The following is a 16061-nucleotide window of genomic DNA, read 5'->3' on the forward strand; positions in this document are numbered from 1 at the left end:
CCGCACAATCAAACTCCAGTCACATTGAAGTAAACAGAGAAAAGTTGTGTGTAGTTTATGTACTTTTATTTACATATTTTATTAAAGATACCATTGGTAAACCATTTACACTAGAGACGTGTTTCTACGTCTTGCTACGGATAGATTAAGATGAAAATAGTAAACTAAAATTCACCGAGGTCTTGTAAAGGTAAAGTAATTAAGCCGACGAGGGGATCAGTATGCCAAGTACCTAACACTGGCTTAGACCTAATGAACTCGTCGAACGAACAAGTGGCACAAAGACCTTATAGTGATTACCTTATGCTAACCCCGAACTTAAAGCCTCAGACCTTTTTTCCAAACTTTGGAATATTATCGATCTAACGATGTAAGTTTTGTCGAATTTTGACCAAATTCAGAGAAAAGAGCAAAACCCAGTAGTTTAATTTCCATTAATTTTTATTAGTTACTAACTTGTTTTTGTACGTATAATTTTTGTTACAATGACTGTTAAAAAAAGCAATAGTTTAAACGATTAAACAAAATGCGAACCATTATTTTTTATCTTTGTGATGCTAATTCATTGACTTCTGAGTGTGTAGGGCGAAAACGTAACACCTGCATTTATTTCTCTTGTAGTCTTTAATGTTTGACACAGAATAAAGTGTCATTCACCTGAATAAATAATTTACTCAAATAAAGGACATACAGTTTATTAGTGTTAAGGTGGTCTGACCTGATGAGAGAACATTTTTATGATTATTATATGGTTGGGTTTAATTTGGCCCGAATATCACATTCATTATCAAGAAGAGCTGAATACAGTGTTAAATTTATCGCTTGATCAGGAAGTTAATGTACTTCTTCGCATTTCGACCAAACACACATGACTTTAGATAAGAAATGGTTATGATTACGACTTGCGCACCGCGGCCAGTATTGGTCTATTCTCTTCAACTATCTATAGTTGTCTAGAGCTCAATTTTAAGCTTTTTCAATGACTCCCGCGTGTATCCTTCAGGCCTGGGCTTTTCCTCTCGCAGGAGTAGGAATCTTAGCCTACATAAACCTTCGCACCAACAGCTTGTTCGGCTGTCTTTTAGGCTATTAAGTGACACCCCAAGACAAGCTTGTCTCAGTGTTCTGGAGCCATGAGAATAACGCTAACTGCAGCCCTGGAGATGTTGTTAAACCTCCCACCAGTTCATATTTTAATCCAAGGAGAAGTAAGAGCTCCAAAACCGACAAGGGCACGGGGATCTTCGGGATGAATCCAAAGACCGAACTGCTCGTAAACCTAGGTAAATATGCTACAGTCTTCCAGTCTGAAATCGTAGCGATTGAACAATGCGCCAGGGAAATAAAAAGGCTAGGAATACATTCTTGGAAGACAACCATATTCTCTGACAGACATCACTAAAGGCCGCATGCGAGGTGGAGGCAAAGAGTGTTTGGACCTGCAAGGAGGCCCTGGCGGAAGTCAGCGACATTGCCTTCAGTGTCGCCTGGCTTTTAGTGTAAATGGCTATTCTTCTGTCAACGATACCTAGCCTTTTAATCTCCTTGGTACAATGTTCACTGTCTTCCTTGAAAGGAAGTGGCATATTGCCCAAGGCTTATGTGAGTTCTAGTCCTTAGTTTATTCCCACAAATACCAGCTACTGACCCATACTCGGTTTTGGCGCCATCTGAATACCAGGAAAACCAAGAAATAATTGCCTAGATATAGACAATTTCATTTCTAATTATCCATTTGCTGAAAGAAAAGTGGTATTTTTAGAAGTTCTTTAAACTTCAACCGCCACGTGACTTGGAAGGCCTCAAAAATGATGATTCTGCAGGCTTTGGGAGCCATTCAAAAACGTCGCGAATGCTGGTTTACCCCTCTAGTAGAGAAAGTGTTTTGGTATTTACGAAATATAAAGAACATATGCTCCCAAAACACGCGGACAGCCATCTTTCATATCTCATTCCTTAATGTTTTCATACCAAATTTGGACTGGGCGGGTCGACATCTACTCGCAAATCTCACGTGCGGCATTGTTAAATAATGTCTACGTGACTTTGATCACTAAAATTTTAATTTTTTATTAAAACAAAGCTCTCTAAATACGTGATAATATAAGTGGTTAGAGAATTGTTTTTAATCGCTTGTTGTATATATTAAAACAATAACTTCAATGATATACAGCTACTCTGTTTCACGGCCAATTCAAAAGAAAAGATCAATTTATAATTTTTTGTTTAATTTATTATAGCTTTCACTCTATGTAGACTTTGCTATTTAGACTGTGATGCTTTGTATCTATCTAACAAATCAAACTAAATATGTGAGTGTGTAAAGAGGAGAAGCAGAAGATGTAAAGGTCGAAAGGAAAACCCGTGCATAACAAATGCAACAGACTTTCTCCATGTTTTAAAGAAATTCCGCATTCTTATCACGTTATATTATCCAGGAATCGTGAGGGAGGAAAAGTGTATTTTTGTTACATGATGCACGTTCTATTTGTTCTAGGATTCACCACAGTCTGTGAGCACGTGATTTATCTCAAGCATCTAATTTACCTCGTGTATAGAAGTCTAAAATTTAAAAAAGCCAATTGCCCACTGTAAAATGTCCAAAAAAGGTCACTTTTTCATTGTGTTCTAATACAGAACGGTAGCCGAAGCCGTTCATTTGGCACGTGGTTTGAGGCTAACCGAAGGATGGGAGTCGTGGGACAATAAAACCTCTGGGACAAGTTTTACCGCCTCCGGCCATCTACTAAACTTGCTTAAGGAGCCCTAAACTCGTGAGATTTACGATGTTAAAAGTGCAACTCGGATCTGTGTTAAGGGAACAGAGTTAAATGTCCTTGAGGGACAACTGAGTCACGTATAGATAGCAACAGTTGACCCCAGGCACTAACTTCTTTTAGACATTTTGATCTAATCTTAATCCTGCGAACGAAGTGGATTAAAGAAGTCGAGTTGTGTTTTCAACGATTTCTATTTTTTTATGCTCACTATATTATTTAGACCGTTGAAAATAATTAGGAAACATAAAAAAAACGCTATTTTCTGTGTTACATGTACTTATAAACGAGGGAATTCCCGCAGGATTCTTCGACTTTGCAATTTGTTTGATTATGTTTTTGTTACTCTGCCATTTTTGTTTCCACTCATTCTGTGCGAACTTCGCTTGAATTTTTTTCAAAGCATCCACATTCGATACAGTTAACTTAAACTTGCGCAAAAGAACTTCCACAAAATTGAAGGTTGTCAGCTTATAGCAAGATTATAGTACATTTCTTCCCTGAACGATCCCTAACTCAAGGAATTGACCTTTTTTTTCATTCTTAATCACAACGAAAGTAATTCAGTCATAGTAATCTTTTAAAACAAAACATCCATTTCTTCATGAATGCCCTGAAAACGTGAATACCTAGATCCCTCGAACTTTTGGCACAAGAAATAATCAAATGTTACTTGACTTTGCCCCAAAAATCGATTACATCTAAATCACCGTACGTAAGGGAGGTATTGTACGGCAGCCTAAATATAATTACTCTAATGGGGGTTGAAGATGTAAAGGGTTTACGTCAGTGTTAAACCGAGTTGATTATTAAATGAGTAGATGTCTTTTAACCAAAATGTGAACTTTCGGTACATTATGGTTTTCCTCCCCCAGGAGATCCCATCAACCTTTGAATTGCCATTGAGCAATCAACGTATTTTATACCTGTTATCTACATTAAATGCAATAAAGTACAATCCATTCCTAGAACCCTTTATCTCCATTCCAAAGCCATTCATCCATTCATGTGTTACCATAAAATTGCGATCATTTCTCGAGGGATACAGAAGACCGAGAGTTTGTATTAGTAAAAATAGGCTTTTACAAACTGTCCCCTTGTCACATTGGTCTCCATTAAATTAAATCTGATCAACATCAACTGATGACAATCAAATAGAAATTCGGTTTTTAACGCTGTGTGCCATCCGTTGCTATGGGTGTCAAGTACAGGGGTTTCAGAACAACAGTATGTCAGAATAGAAAAAGTCCAGAGGTGTTTTTACATGTAAGATTCTCTCATATATCAATGATTTGAAAACTAATAATTCCTTGTATTATGACATGCTTAGAAATGTCTTAATTGAAAAATTCATCTTTTATAATTACCCCTTTTACCCATTAATCTTTATTTTCATTTGGATATTTTTCCGTCAAAATTTAAAAAAATCATTAGTCATTCCATTATTTAAAAATGGTTCTAAACTGGGCATTAATAATTATAGACCAATTACTTTTACTTTGTCATTTTTGAAGGTACTAGAAAAATGTATTAAGATCATTATAGATTATTGTAGAAAATAGATAATAATAATAATATAATTCAATGATATGATAATATATAATATTATAATAATAATTATAATACTATAGAAGAAAATCAATATGGATTCTTACCAGGTAAACAAAATGATGTCACGAATCATATTATATTACGAATATTATTATTACGAATAAATTATAATGAGCTTGATAGAAATAATTAAATTTTCAAATTCTTTTTAATTATTAAAACTTATTAATTAATTTCAATTAATTAATCTTTATGTAAGGTAATGGTTGAAATGAAATAGTTAGTGTCACGAGCGGGATTCGAACCCACGACCTTCGGCTAAATACGCCGCTGCTTTACCACTTGACCATCGTGACTTCGATCCACTCGGATACCAACTACCCATCCCAATCTACAACCTTTCTTATTTTCCCTCCATTTTTCAAATATTAATTAATTGAAAGCAGTTATTGGATCAATCGGACCACTAAAATAAAATGGACTTATTAACTAAATTAATTTAATTATTAAACCATTTGACTAAGTTGAACATGAGTCGTTATTGCAAAAGATGTTCAATATGTATTTCTGGTGTGCTATCCAAAATTTTTAGTTCTTACCATTCTAAGCGAACTCCAGTTTTGTGTTGCTTTTTTTTATTAATGTTCCATCTAATATTTTTTCTGGTATACCAAAACGATCAATTCTAGTTACTAATGTTCTCAGTTATATAAGCTCTATTATAACAAATGACAAATATTTAGTAATATCTAATATTCTAAGCTTCCACCTTAAATTACAAAATCGAAAATTTCATGGCAAACAATGTTATTTTCGAAGTTTTAAGTAAAATTAGTTTCCTGAGGGTGGTAAAAGTATCCAGTTTGCACGGGTTAACGTTGGCATTAAGTATAATGAGAGGGTGGACAGATTGGCTAAAGAGGGTGCTCAACAGGGAAAGTTTATCTCAAATTCACTTCTCGTAAATCAAAAACTAACATAAATAAAAGCAAATTGACGAGTGGCAACTAAATACAAAAATTACAACAAGATCCATATGTGGTCAGTACCTGTATAAAATTAACAGATCTGCTTTAAATGTACGGGTGTTGCATGGAACTGTGTTCAATTGAAGTTTAACTATGGTTTGTCCAAAGTATGTGGAAGAAAGAAAAACCTATTTAAGGCTTTGTCCAGGCTTCTTAGATATCCCTTTACCTAAAACATTTTAGGACCATGGAACTGCTATGTATATAGCTAGGTTGTCTCATTTTTAAAAGCATATAAGCACAACGTAATATCTTAACTTCTTTTCTTTCTAAATATTTAAATTTAAAACCTTTCCATTTGATTACCAATATTAAAAGATAAAGACTTCACCGTCACCCATCACTCCCACCATGCTATGTTCTCTCCTGTACCTCCCATCATACTAGAAAAATTGTAATGAGCAGATTAGTCTATTTCCTTACGCCCTCGCCCTTTCCCTGTAGTATTTTGACCTTCTTACCTTTTTGCTCTGGGTAATTTTCGATCGACTCCCAGCCTCAGACCCAAATCCTGATGTTGGTTATCTCAGTATGAAAAGCACTACTTTTAAACTAAATTAGAACACTGTCTTAATTTAAACACTTTTTCCTCGTTAAAAAAGTACCGTAATTGAGAAATTGAGACATGACATGGATAAAAGTCCACTATCTTTAAAAAAATCTCACAAGTTAAATTTGACTTATGATCCCGCCTACTATTTGAGCTTGTTGTTTAACATGTTGAGTTGATAATAGTTTATATTAAAACATTCATGATATAAATAGCGATGCTTTTAGTTGTTTAATTTAACATTGCACATTCATCAGGATCGACGCCAACCGAACTTGGACATCTTTTAAGACTCGTTTAAAGTATTGCAAATTTATATGAACATTAATCTGATGGCCTGTTTGGTAAAGGAATCGTCAAAAAAAAAAAAATTGGTTTGTTTAAAGTACAAATGAACCATTCGAAGCTGAATAAACACGTATGTTTATTTGAAAACTGTTTATCCTACATGAATAAACTGTGTGCTTACCTCATTTCTCGCACGTCGGCTGACACGGGTTTTAACACGACAGTCATTTCTTTGGTGTGCGAATTGGACAAATCGTGTTTTGCTACTATCGCCGACACTGTCGGAATAGGGGCGACTTTCCTCCAAACCACTGGAAAAACAAACAATTTTTTAAAACAAAACTGACGTTTCCAATTTGGCGAACAAACGGTTCTTTAAGCGGGGAAAACTCGAACGACAATGCTCGTTTTTACCCTAACATCGCATTCGCTAGCCAATTCGTTTTTTACCCTTTTTCTCTAACCCTCGTCGTCGGGAAGGTTAGCTTTAAACATTGCATCTGTTCTTTATCGTCAGTCTGATAAATCCCTTGAAATAACTCATGAAATACATAAATAAAATAGTAATAAAAGATGATAGTATACAAAAATAGTCATCCGTATAGATTCAAGCTAATACAGTTGTACAACACAACCCACAATCATTAAAATATGTGTGTATATTGTATTAATTCAACCTAAAAATATTTCGTGAGACTTCTTCCTGTGGTCTGCGAGGGCTATGAACCTATAATATGATCCTTACCGATCATCTTGGTCTGCATATCTTCTTTGGTCTGGCAGACGCAGTACGGCATTTCGCCATCATCAGTGTGTCTCTGATAAGTCTGTTTTATAAGGTGAGGTGTGTCGGTGTCTTTGGTGTATTAAGTGTAGGATTTTAATGTTCCAGTCAGTACTTTTTCTTTTTAATTCGTTTAGTTGGTTTTGAATGGTATAAATTGTGTATTGAAGAATATTCCACAAGCATGAAACTACTACACGACTTCCAAAGAGTACGAAAAATGAACATACTTAGAAATTAGGGTATAACAAACACACATATTTAACCCTCAAAAAACCACAACCTCACAAATTAACAACAGTTCATACAATCTTTTACACATTCAAAACACTGTATGTCAAACTAAAATATTAAAAAATTAACAAAAATAAAAAACGCCGTTAAACGCACCTCATTTTATAAACGAGACTTAACAGAATCACAAGGCACACTAGAGATGGCGAAATATCGAAACGCATCTGACAGACAAATTCGGCGAGGATTAGGCAGTAAGTTATTTGTTAAACAAATGTAAATTGGATAGAAAATATTTACTAAATTTCCTTAAAGTTCAGGCAAGACTTTGCCTCATTACAGTATAAGATTTTAGTCAGATAAATCAGTATACTATAACAAAAGATGGTGAAATAAGCAGTTATAACTCATAAACATACCATTTATGATAAAAAATTATGATTTTTACTCTTCTAAAGCCTTACGTGTAAAATAAATTTTTACTGATAAATAAGTATATACGGAAAATCACAAAACATGAACGAATTCATCATTTTTATTAAAAACAAATAAATGAAATAAAACGTATTAATAAAATACCTTGCTATTATTATTCTCACTCTTTCTATGCTTCTTGCCTCAATGCTCATTTCTGAACCCAAAAACTACTGACAAAATCTTATCCTTTTCAGTGCGTTAATTATTTATTAGGTATTTGCAAAAATGTAAAACAAACGTTTTTGAACGTAAAAATTAAATGAAGCGGTTTTGACATGGAATTTAGTCCATAGAGTATATTCGCGATACTACATCAATTACTGTTGATCACAAAATCTCGTCAGAATGTTTCGGACCACTCTTTATAGGATGAATCCACAGACACTAGTCACTCCTAGCTCAGTAGTAAAATTAACATTAATTAAAAAAAAAAAACTTGGTCTGTAGTACAGAAAAATGAATATCATGTTTTAAATGACCATCGGAATATTTTGCATGTCTGAAATTCCGACCACTTGGTTAGTTCCGTTACGTCTCTTAACGAGCATGCGAAGATTTATGTAAAAATGCTGACCATTTAAATCATGGTATTTAGGAAATATACTCCTAATTGAAGCTAGAGAAAAAGGGAGGGAAGGAGAAAGAGAGCGTGAGAGGGTGGGAGAGAAGTGGAAAGAGAAAGAGAGTGAGAGTGTGGATGAGAGAGAGGGAGAGGGAGTGAGAGAGAGAGGGAGAGGGAGTGGAGAGGGTGAGGGAGAGAGAAAGAGAAGAGGAAGAATACGTAGAGAGAGAAGAAAGAAAGAGAGAGAGAGAAGAGATAAATAGATCAATAGATGACAGAGAGAGAGAGAGAGAGAGAGAGAGAGAGAGAGAGAAAGAGAGAAAGAGAGAGAGAGTGAGAGAGAGAGAGAGAGTGGCAGCTAGATTCGCAAAGAGAGAAAAAAGAAAGAAAGAAAGAAAACTTTATTATGCCCTAGGAACAACTTCCTTTAGAACCACCAACAAACAATACAAATATAAGCGACAGAACAAAAATTCAATCTGAATAGCTGTAATAAGTAGTTCTTTCCAAAGGTTGAAAAATCCCAAGTTCTCCATGGTTGAAATATTTTATTCAATTTTGTCTAATACATTCGGGGTTCGGGTCTACGGCCCATCATCAGCCCCTAAACATTGAAAACCTCATGGCACAATTACCAACCAAAGAGACACATAGTCCAGGCATATTTATTTTTAAAAAATTGTAATAAGTAGAAAAAAATAGAATAAAAATTAAATCACATAAAGTGAAATAAATCAATCTTTAATGATGAGCTCAACTACAATTAACCACAAATAAATGTATTCATGCCATCTATTTCATAACTATCAAATAATAATATAAACTACGACCAAGAATCGAAAGAATGAAAAGTAGTAGTTATGTAAAATAAATCAATGTATTACGAAATTAAATAAAAAGTTAAAAAAATAAAATAGGCCAATCTTTAACGATAATAAATACAATGCAGTTTTAATTATTACAGATATTTAAACAAATATTAAATAACTATCAAACAATAACATAATAAACGAATAAGTGTGGAAAAAATGAGTCTAAAGGAGGACAATATTACAAAATTATATAAAAAATAAAAACAAAATAACATAAAATAAAATAAAAATAGATCGGAGAGAGAGAGAGAGAGAGAGAGAGAGAGAGAGAGAGAGAGAGAGAGAGAGAGAGAGAGAGAGAGAGAGTGTGTGTGTGTGTGAGAGTGAAAGCGTGTATGAGAAAGAGAGGGAGAGACCAAGATAGATAAATACATAGAGAGGGAAAGAACAGCACTAGAGTTCTATTTTATTGATAAAATTACTAATATGTATTATGTGTAATTTATATTTATACTTCAATTCTACATTGAAGATGATTCAAATAAATCACGTATATCCTGGACCATTCAACTTAATAAACAAAAACAAAACATCATTTGACCATTTTGTAACACTGGTCTATTCTTTTTGATTAGAAAGCAATGTTGGGAGTTTATTTTGAAAATAAAATCGAATAAACTGTAGAGAAGTACTTACTAATGATTAGCTCATAGAAGGTCTTGGCGAACTGGTCGTGACAATAGTGTTGGGCACTCCCCTACCTGTTCTGTGTGTTATTGGTTTCCCCACTTACTCGCTAACATTGAATATGTGTGCACACATGCAATTGTAAATTCAACCGCCGGATCGACGATGATCTAGACGAATCCGGAATAGAACTGGCCTTTCGAAATGTCCAGAACGGTTGATAGGTTTTGTAAGTAAATACAGGTTCGGCCGGTTACGACATAAATTGCAGACCTAAAGGACTCTACAAGCCTTTCGCGTTTGAAATCTAATTGGGCAGAAGAAAGAAATCGACTACCAATTACAAGCCCCTTCGGTTTTTCTTTCCGTTTTCGATCCAAGTCGATACTGCTGAGTGTCTTTGTAAAAAGACGAAACTGTGTTTTTCTCTTTTACCCTCGTCCTAAAGCCAAGCTCAGACGAATAAGAGAACTTTTAATACTTAATAATGGAGAAAACGCCTTGGCCTGCACTTACAGCACTTATAAAAAACCAAATTTATTGGAATTTTCTTAAGAGAGGAACAAAAGGTCGAGGATATATAATGGAGGGCCGTTTCTTTATTTAACCAGCATTTAGCCCTCTCTCCCCCAACTGCCACCATCAGCCATTCACCCTCGAAATTATTAATACGGTTGAATATTCAGATGCTTTCAGTGGACGAATCTTTGTCAATTTACATATTTTTAATCCCTTGATATTTTGATGTGTCTCCTTTAGCGTTTAACATCCTGGAAAGACTTTTTAACAAATAATCCACTTTTGTCACGACAAACGTGAAAAATCAATAAAAAGGTGAAGGTTTTTAAAGCTTTTATAAATTTGACAGAAAAAATGTCATATTTTAAAAGAAAAAACAAGGTTGCAGGGAAAATGTCAGAGAAATATTGCAGCATTCAAGAAAAGATATTTTTAAATGTCAGTTATGCTAAAAATATTTCCTGACCCAATCAATATTATTATTATTGAAATATTATAAAACCGTTAATGTACGTAATCATAATAAAACAAGTAAATATATCCCTTGGATGCCATAACCTCCATACCTGACCACCGCGATCCGGCCCTAAGACCCTAAAAGCGCGATTAAAAACATGATTAAAAGGAAATTAAAGCTTCTGCGAAGTGGATGTGTAAAAATGCTTTCATATATTAAAAACTCGGTCAATACGTCGCCTTATGTAGACCTGAATAGAAGAACTAGACTAAGAATAAGCTATGCGAGGTTGACACTTAAACACTTTGGGGCAAAGACACGAAGAGAAAGGTTTCTCGATATGTCCCACATAATTGAAGGATGCCATTCCTTGGCTTTATATAAAGAGCCAGTAGTAATACTATAATTTGCTTGAGCACGGCATCGAGTATTTGGGTCCCCTATTCCGATTATTGAAGGACGTGTATGTGTTCTATAACTGATAGATATCACGTCTTGTCTTGTTTTGTTTTTTTATGTATATTGAGAGTGAGTGTATTTATTAGTAAGAATTTGTAGTGGCAGAGGTCCGATGGTGGAATATTGAGTACCCATCGTCCCCTAATTAAAGTAGTATGGGGAATGATGGAGGATATCAAGTACTCCACCACCCTAATGGAGCGTACGTTAATAGGAAATAATTTATTTTAGAGGGAGTATGCTTAGATTGAAAAAACTGCACCTGGATTATGAATGGGTACTACGTGCCTCTCATAGCCTCTAATAGTCAACTTCGACTTTCCACCTTTACGAATCTTTTTTGGGTGTATACTGTTAATCAAAAAGATGGAAAGACGGTACGGAGTAGTAGGAGCTGAACCTGTCACTTCCTAAACCTTATACCCATACTTTATCACTATTCTTACCCCAATCCCAATCCTAATTTCACAATCCAGTTCCAACCAAGATGGTTGGTACAGGGATAACTGTACGAATAACTGAGCTTCAAGGGTACCAGGTGACCGTCTTGAGTAATTGAAAGAGGGCTCCTTTGGTACGGCCATTTAGATAGATAGCTCTCTAAAAGAAAACCCACTTCATAAATATCAACTTGCCCACCAGAAATAAAAATCCTGTGAATCAGCACTGCACCAAATAATGATACAAATAGAGAATTCACTGAACAACGAAGAAATAGCATTAGGAAACTTATTGAATTGAAGGAGCATTTGATAACACTTCTTTTGAAGCAATAGCTACATCACTTAAACCGCGAGAATTAAACAGAATTAGTGTTAAAAAGCACAAAAATGCAGGCTCCCATGTTCCACGAAAAGGTAGAAGCAGTGGTGGCGAGAGGATGTCCGCCAGGTGGAATATTCTAGCATCTGTTGTAAACTGTCGTAGTGGATGACACCCGAGCAATTCTGTTTATGCTCAAGAATCGGTAATACTGTCCATCACACGTCCTCTATTGCACAGTTGAGTGGTGACTGATGGACGATAAGGTTTTTGCATCCTGAAGATTATGGATTAATCTTTTAAGGATTTTTGCTAGAACGGAAAAGAGACTGATGGGACGATAGGAACTGGGACAGGAGTAATTTCTAATTAAATTCAGTTTTGGCAAAATGTTCTATAAGTACCTAAAAAGTATAAATTTCTCGAGTGCTTGCTCTGTGGTTCGCGGGAAAATCTATTAAACCTAATTTTTCTATGTCCATACAATGCAGGGGCACGAAGTCAATATTTTCCTTTTTTCAACATTTATTTTCAAGCTGCACTGTTCTTTTTAATTAATTACGCTCGAAGCAATTGTGAGAACCTGTTTGTTCTGTACAACTTCGTGAAAATAATATTTACAACCAGGGCGTCATTATCAAACGAACAATGTTTTCTAAAAATATTTGTAGCAAGTCTTTACAAAGTCTATAATTATGCTTCAAAATAATGGTATCTTTCTGGCACTCCTGCCGCAAACATATGTTTACTGGCAATAAAACTTAGTAGACCAGAAGCCTTGGATCAGAAGTGAGTTTAATTACTAATAACATTTCAATAAACTTTTAAACAAATATCGTTTAATATTAAAATAATATCGTATTATATAATAGTAAAATCTCTTACAGTAATTAAATAATAAAATGCTATAATGATTTTATTGTGGACGGCCATGGCGCTGCAATTGCTGCATTTCTATTAATAAATATTACGCAGGAAACACGTTTGACTTTTAAACCTCCCAACTCTTTTCATCTTGATGGAATTTGCGTTGTTGAACTATCAACTATTTCTCCTTGATATACTGCATTAATATGAAAAAAAGTGTTCTTTACCATATATTGAGCAGTTCATACCTCAGCAGTTCATATTCAATATTGAATAGAAAATACTATTATTATTGTCAATAAGTAATTATATTTACGAAAATAGAAACAAGAAAGTAAGAACATTAAAAACAAACATGTTTATTTAACTTTCCTACTGTGTTGGGTCACAAACGGATATTTAATTCAACAATATGTTATGGTTTCTCGTGTTGAACAATACAACTGTTTATTTTTTCGTATTATGACTGTTTTGTGATAACAAACCACGTTGTTTTGAATTAATTTAACTTCTTTCCCGTTGTGCCAATAACAATCTCGCCGAGGACTCTTCCGAATGAGGAAGAAATTCCGTCGAGAAGTAGAAAACAGGTTCTTTTCAGAGAATCCAAAGCCCTTGATTAAATTTTATATATTTCTCGTCTACCAGAAAATCAATTGTTTCTAACATTACTTTCAACTAAAGCCTAAGGTATAAAAAATTGATCTACGATGTTTTGCCATACATACGGATATTTTCGCCAGTAATGTTTAAAAGCGTATGCTTTTTTGAACTGTAAAATGTTTTCTTATGCAGATACAATCTAACTTTATCTATTAGCAAAGTGTACAATGGTTAGAAAGTTAACTTTTTTGTGCTTTTTTCTAAATTTCCAATTTTTATTAGATTGTTAATACACCCAAAGACAAAAAAACCTTGTATTATATGCTTATTTTATATAATTAATATGTATAAAGATTAATTTAAAACTAAACAGAACATTAATAACTTGTTTTTTTACCTTTGAAGAGTATAATCCTTTTATACTCTTTATATTAAAAATAAAGAAAATTAGATCAATTTCGTTCTTTCGTTCATTTTTGGTCTAAACGTTACATTTTCGTGACAGTGAAACTTAACCTCGCATAAAACAGTGTTTTACGGGGTTACAAAATTTGAACATTTTCCAAGAAAAAGGATGCCGTGCTAATTGTACTGACCTAAATTTAACAACGTTACGATCGTGGACGCATAACTCATAATATAATAATAAAAATAACTTTGAAATAGAAGCGGATATTAAAACATTTTTAATTACGAATCATTTCGTCCTTGTTTACTCCGTAAAACAAATTACACTCTTTCCCTGGTTTAACAAATTTTTAACACAGGGGCGGGAACGTGATTTATTACCATACATCTACTTTTTTTCTGGGACAAAAAAACCTCATTTTGAAAAATTAATAACGGACTTTAATCAGAGACGTGCGTGAGTTTACGGTCTGGGAGTACAAAAGAGGGAGAGAGAGTTGATATTAAAACCTTATTAACTCACTGGTAGAAGTTTGTATGGCGTGGCTAACAACTTGCCGGTATTAAGGTGGGTGCAAGTAACAACCTAATGAGGATTGAGACCGAGGACAAAAGTTTCCCTCCAATGTTTTATTACTACAATTTAACAAGGTTCTATAAAGGGTTTATATACTTTTTATAAATATGAGATATTTTATGTTTCAAAGATTGAATGTTATTTTTGAGGTTTTCCGTTTATCATTGAAATAGAAACAATGTTAGTGGCCGAAATATATTATCCTGATGATGTTAGACAGTATGACTTGGACTGTGGGATTTTAAAACTAAATGTGATCTAATTTCAGGCAAGAGTATTTAAAGATCTTGTTAACGTGATCAGGCGACGGAATTAAATTTCCTTTTAAAACATATCCCCGAGTTCCTTTCTGTAAGAAACTCATTCATTAACTCAATGAGCTTTTCAATTAAGGAGTGTTTTAGCTTCCCTTTCTTTAAGAATTCCAATTATGCATTTGTATTTGAATTAGGCGACAATTTTCCTTAGACCTGACGTGAAATAAATATGAAGTTTTACTGGATGTCACCGGTGATTTTTATTTCCCGGACTTATACAACTTTATCCTCTGATGTGTGCAGCATTTGGATTTTCTTTACAAAAGATATGATAAAGTTTCTTATTTAGTACTTGACCTGTTAAAATTTATTTAGGGTTAGTCAATGAAAATTTGAGGCTTCCATGGAATGGCTGTTGACTGTTAATGGCCTTCGTGTAGTCAATTTCTTAATATCTTAATTTGGATATTCATTTGCATTTTCTTTACAAAGGATATGAGAGAGTTTCCTGTTTATTGCCTGACCTGTGTAAAATTTATTCAGGGTGAGTTTACAAGGGAATGAAAATTTGAGGCTTCCATACAATGACTATTGACTATTAATGACCTCCGTGTTGTCAATTTTTTAATATCTTAATTTAAAAACTGCAATCTTTGAAAGGGTGTGTTCAAAAAAATCATTATTTAGTGACCGAGTTTTTTTCGTTGCCCTGAGGGCCAGTGGTATGGGTGGAGTCGATAGTCCAAGTCCTTAGACTGACGTCGATGAGCCAGATGTTGATGCAGCGGAGGTTGCCGTAGGCTTTTGAGAATGCGAGAATGATGCGGCGAGTACCTTGTCGTTCTAGCTTGTGTGATGGTTTGATCCTTTAGTGAGAAATGTGTAGAGATTAGTGACCGTTAATCGATAGTTATTCAGATATCGTGAGATGCGGTCGGGTGTGATGTAGGTTTCAGAAAAACATTTTCTTTATCGTGCCAACGTTTCGATCTTTTATTGAGATCATCTTCAGGGCTCAAAGTGTTTGTCTTCTGTGTAATTGTGCCATCCTTGCGTGTCGTGTTGAGAGTGCCACTCACGACACGCAAGAATGGCACAATTATACAGAAGACCAACACTTTGAGCCTTGAAGATGATCTCAATAAAAGATCGAAACGTTGGCACGATAAAGAAAATGTTTTTCTGAAACCTACATCACACCCGACCTTTAGTGAGAGTTGAGACCTCGTCGACGGGTCTGAAATAAGCAAGTTGAGCCCCTTCTTATTGTACAGAGCTTCTGCAAGCTCATTGGCTCCAGCGTGTAAAGCGAGACCAGTGTTGAAGAAGTGGTGATACATAGAGAATAACTGCTAACCACGGGTGGTCACCACAAATGTAACGCGTATTACGTAATACTGCA

The sequence above is a fragment of the Cimex lectularius genome, unplaced genomic scaffold, assembly GCF_000648675.2.
Source record: "Cimex lectularius strain Harlan isolate CLEC.00 unplaced genomic scaffold, Clec_2.1 scaffold15, whole genome shotgun sequence".
Taxonomy (NCBI): Eukaryota; Metazoa; Arthropoda; class Insecta; order Hemiptera; family Cimicidae; genus Cimex; species Cimex lectularius.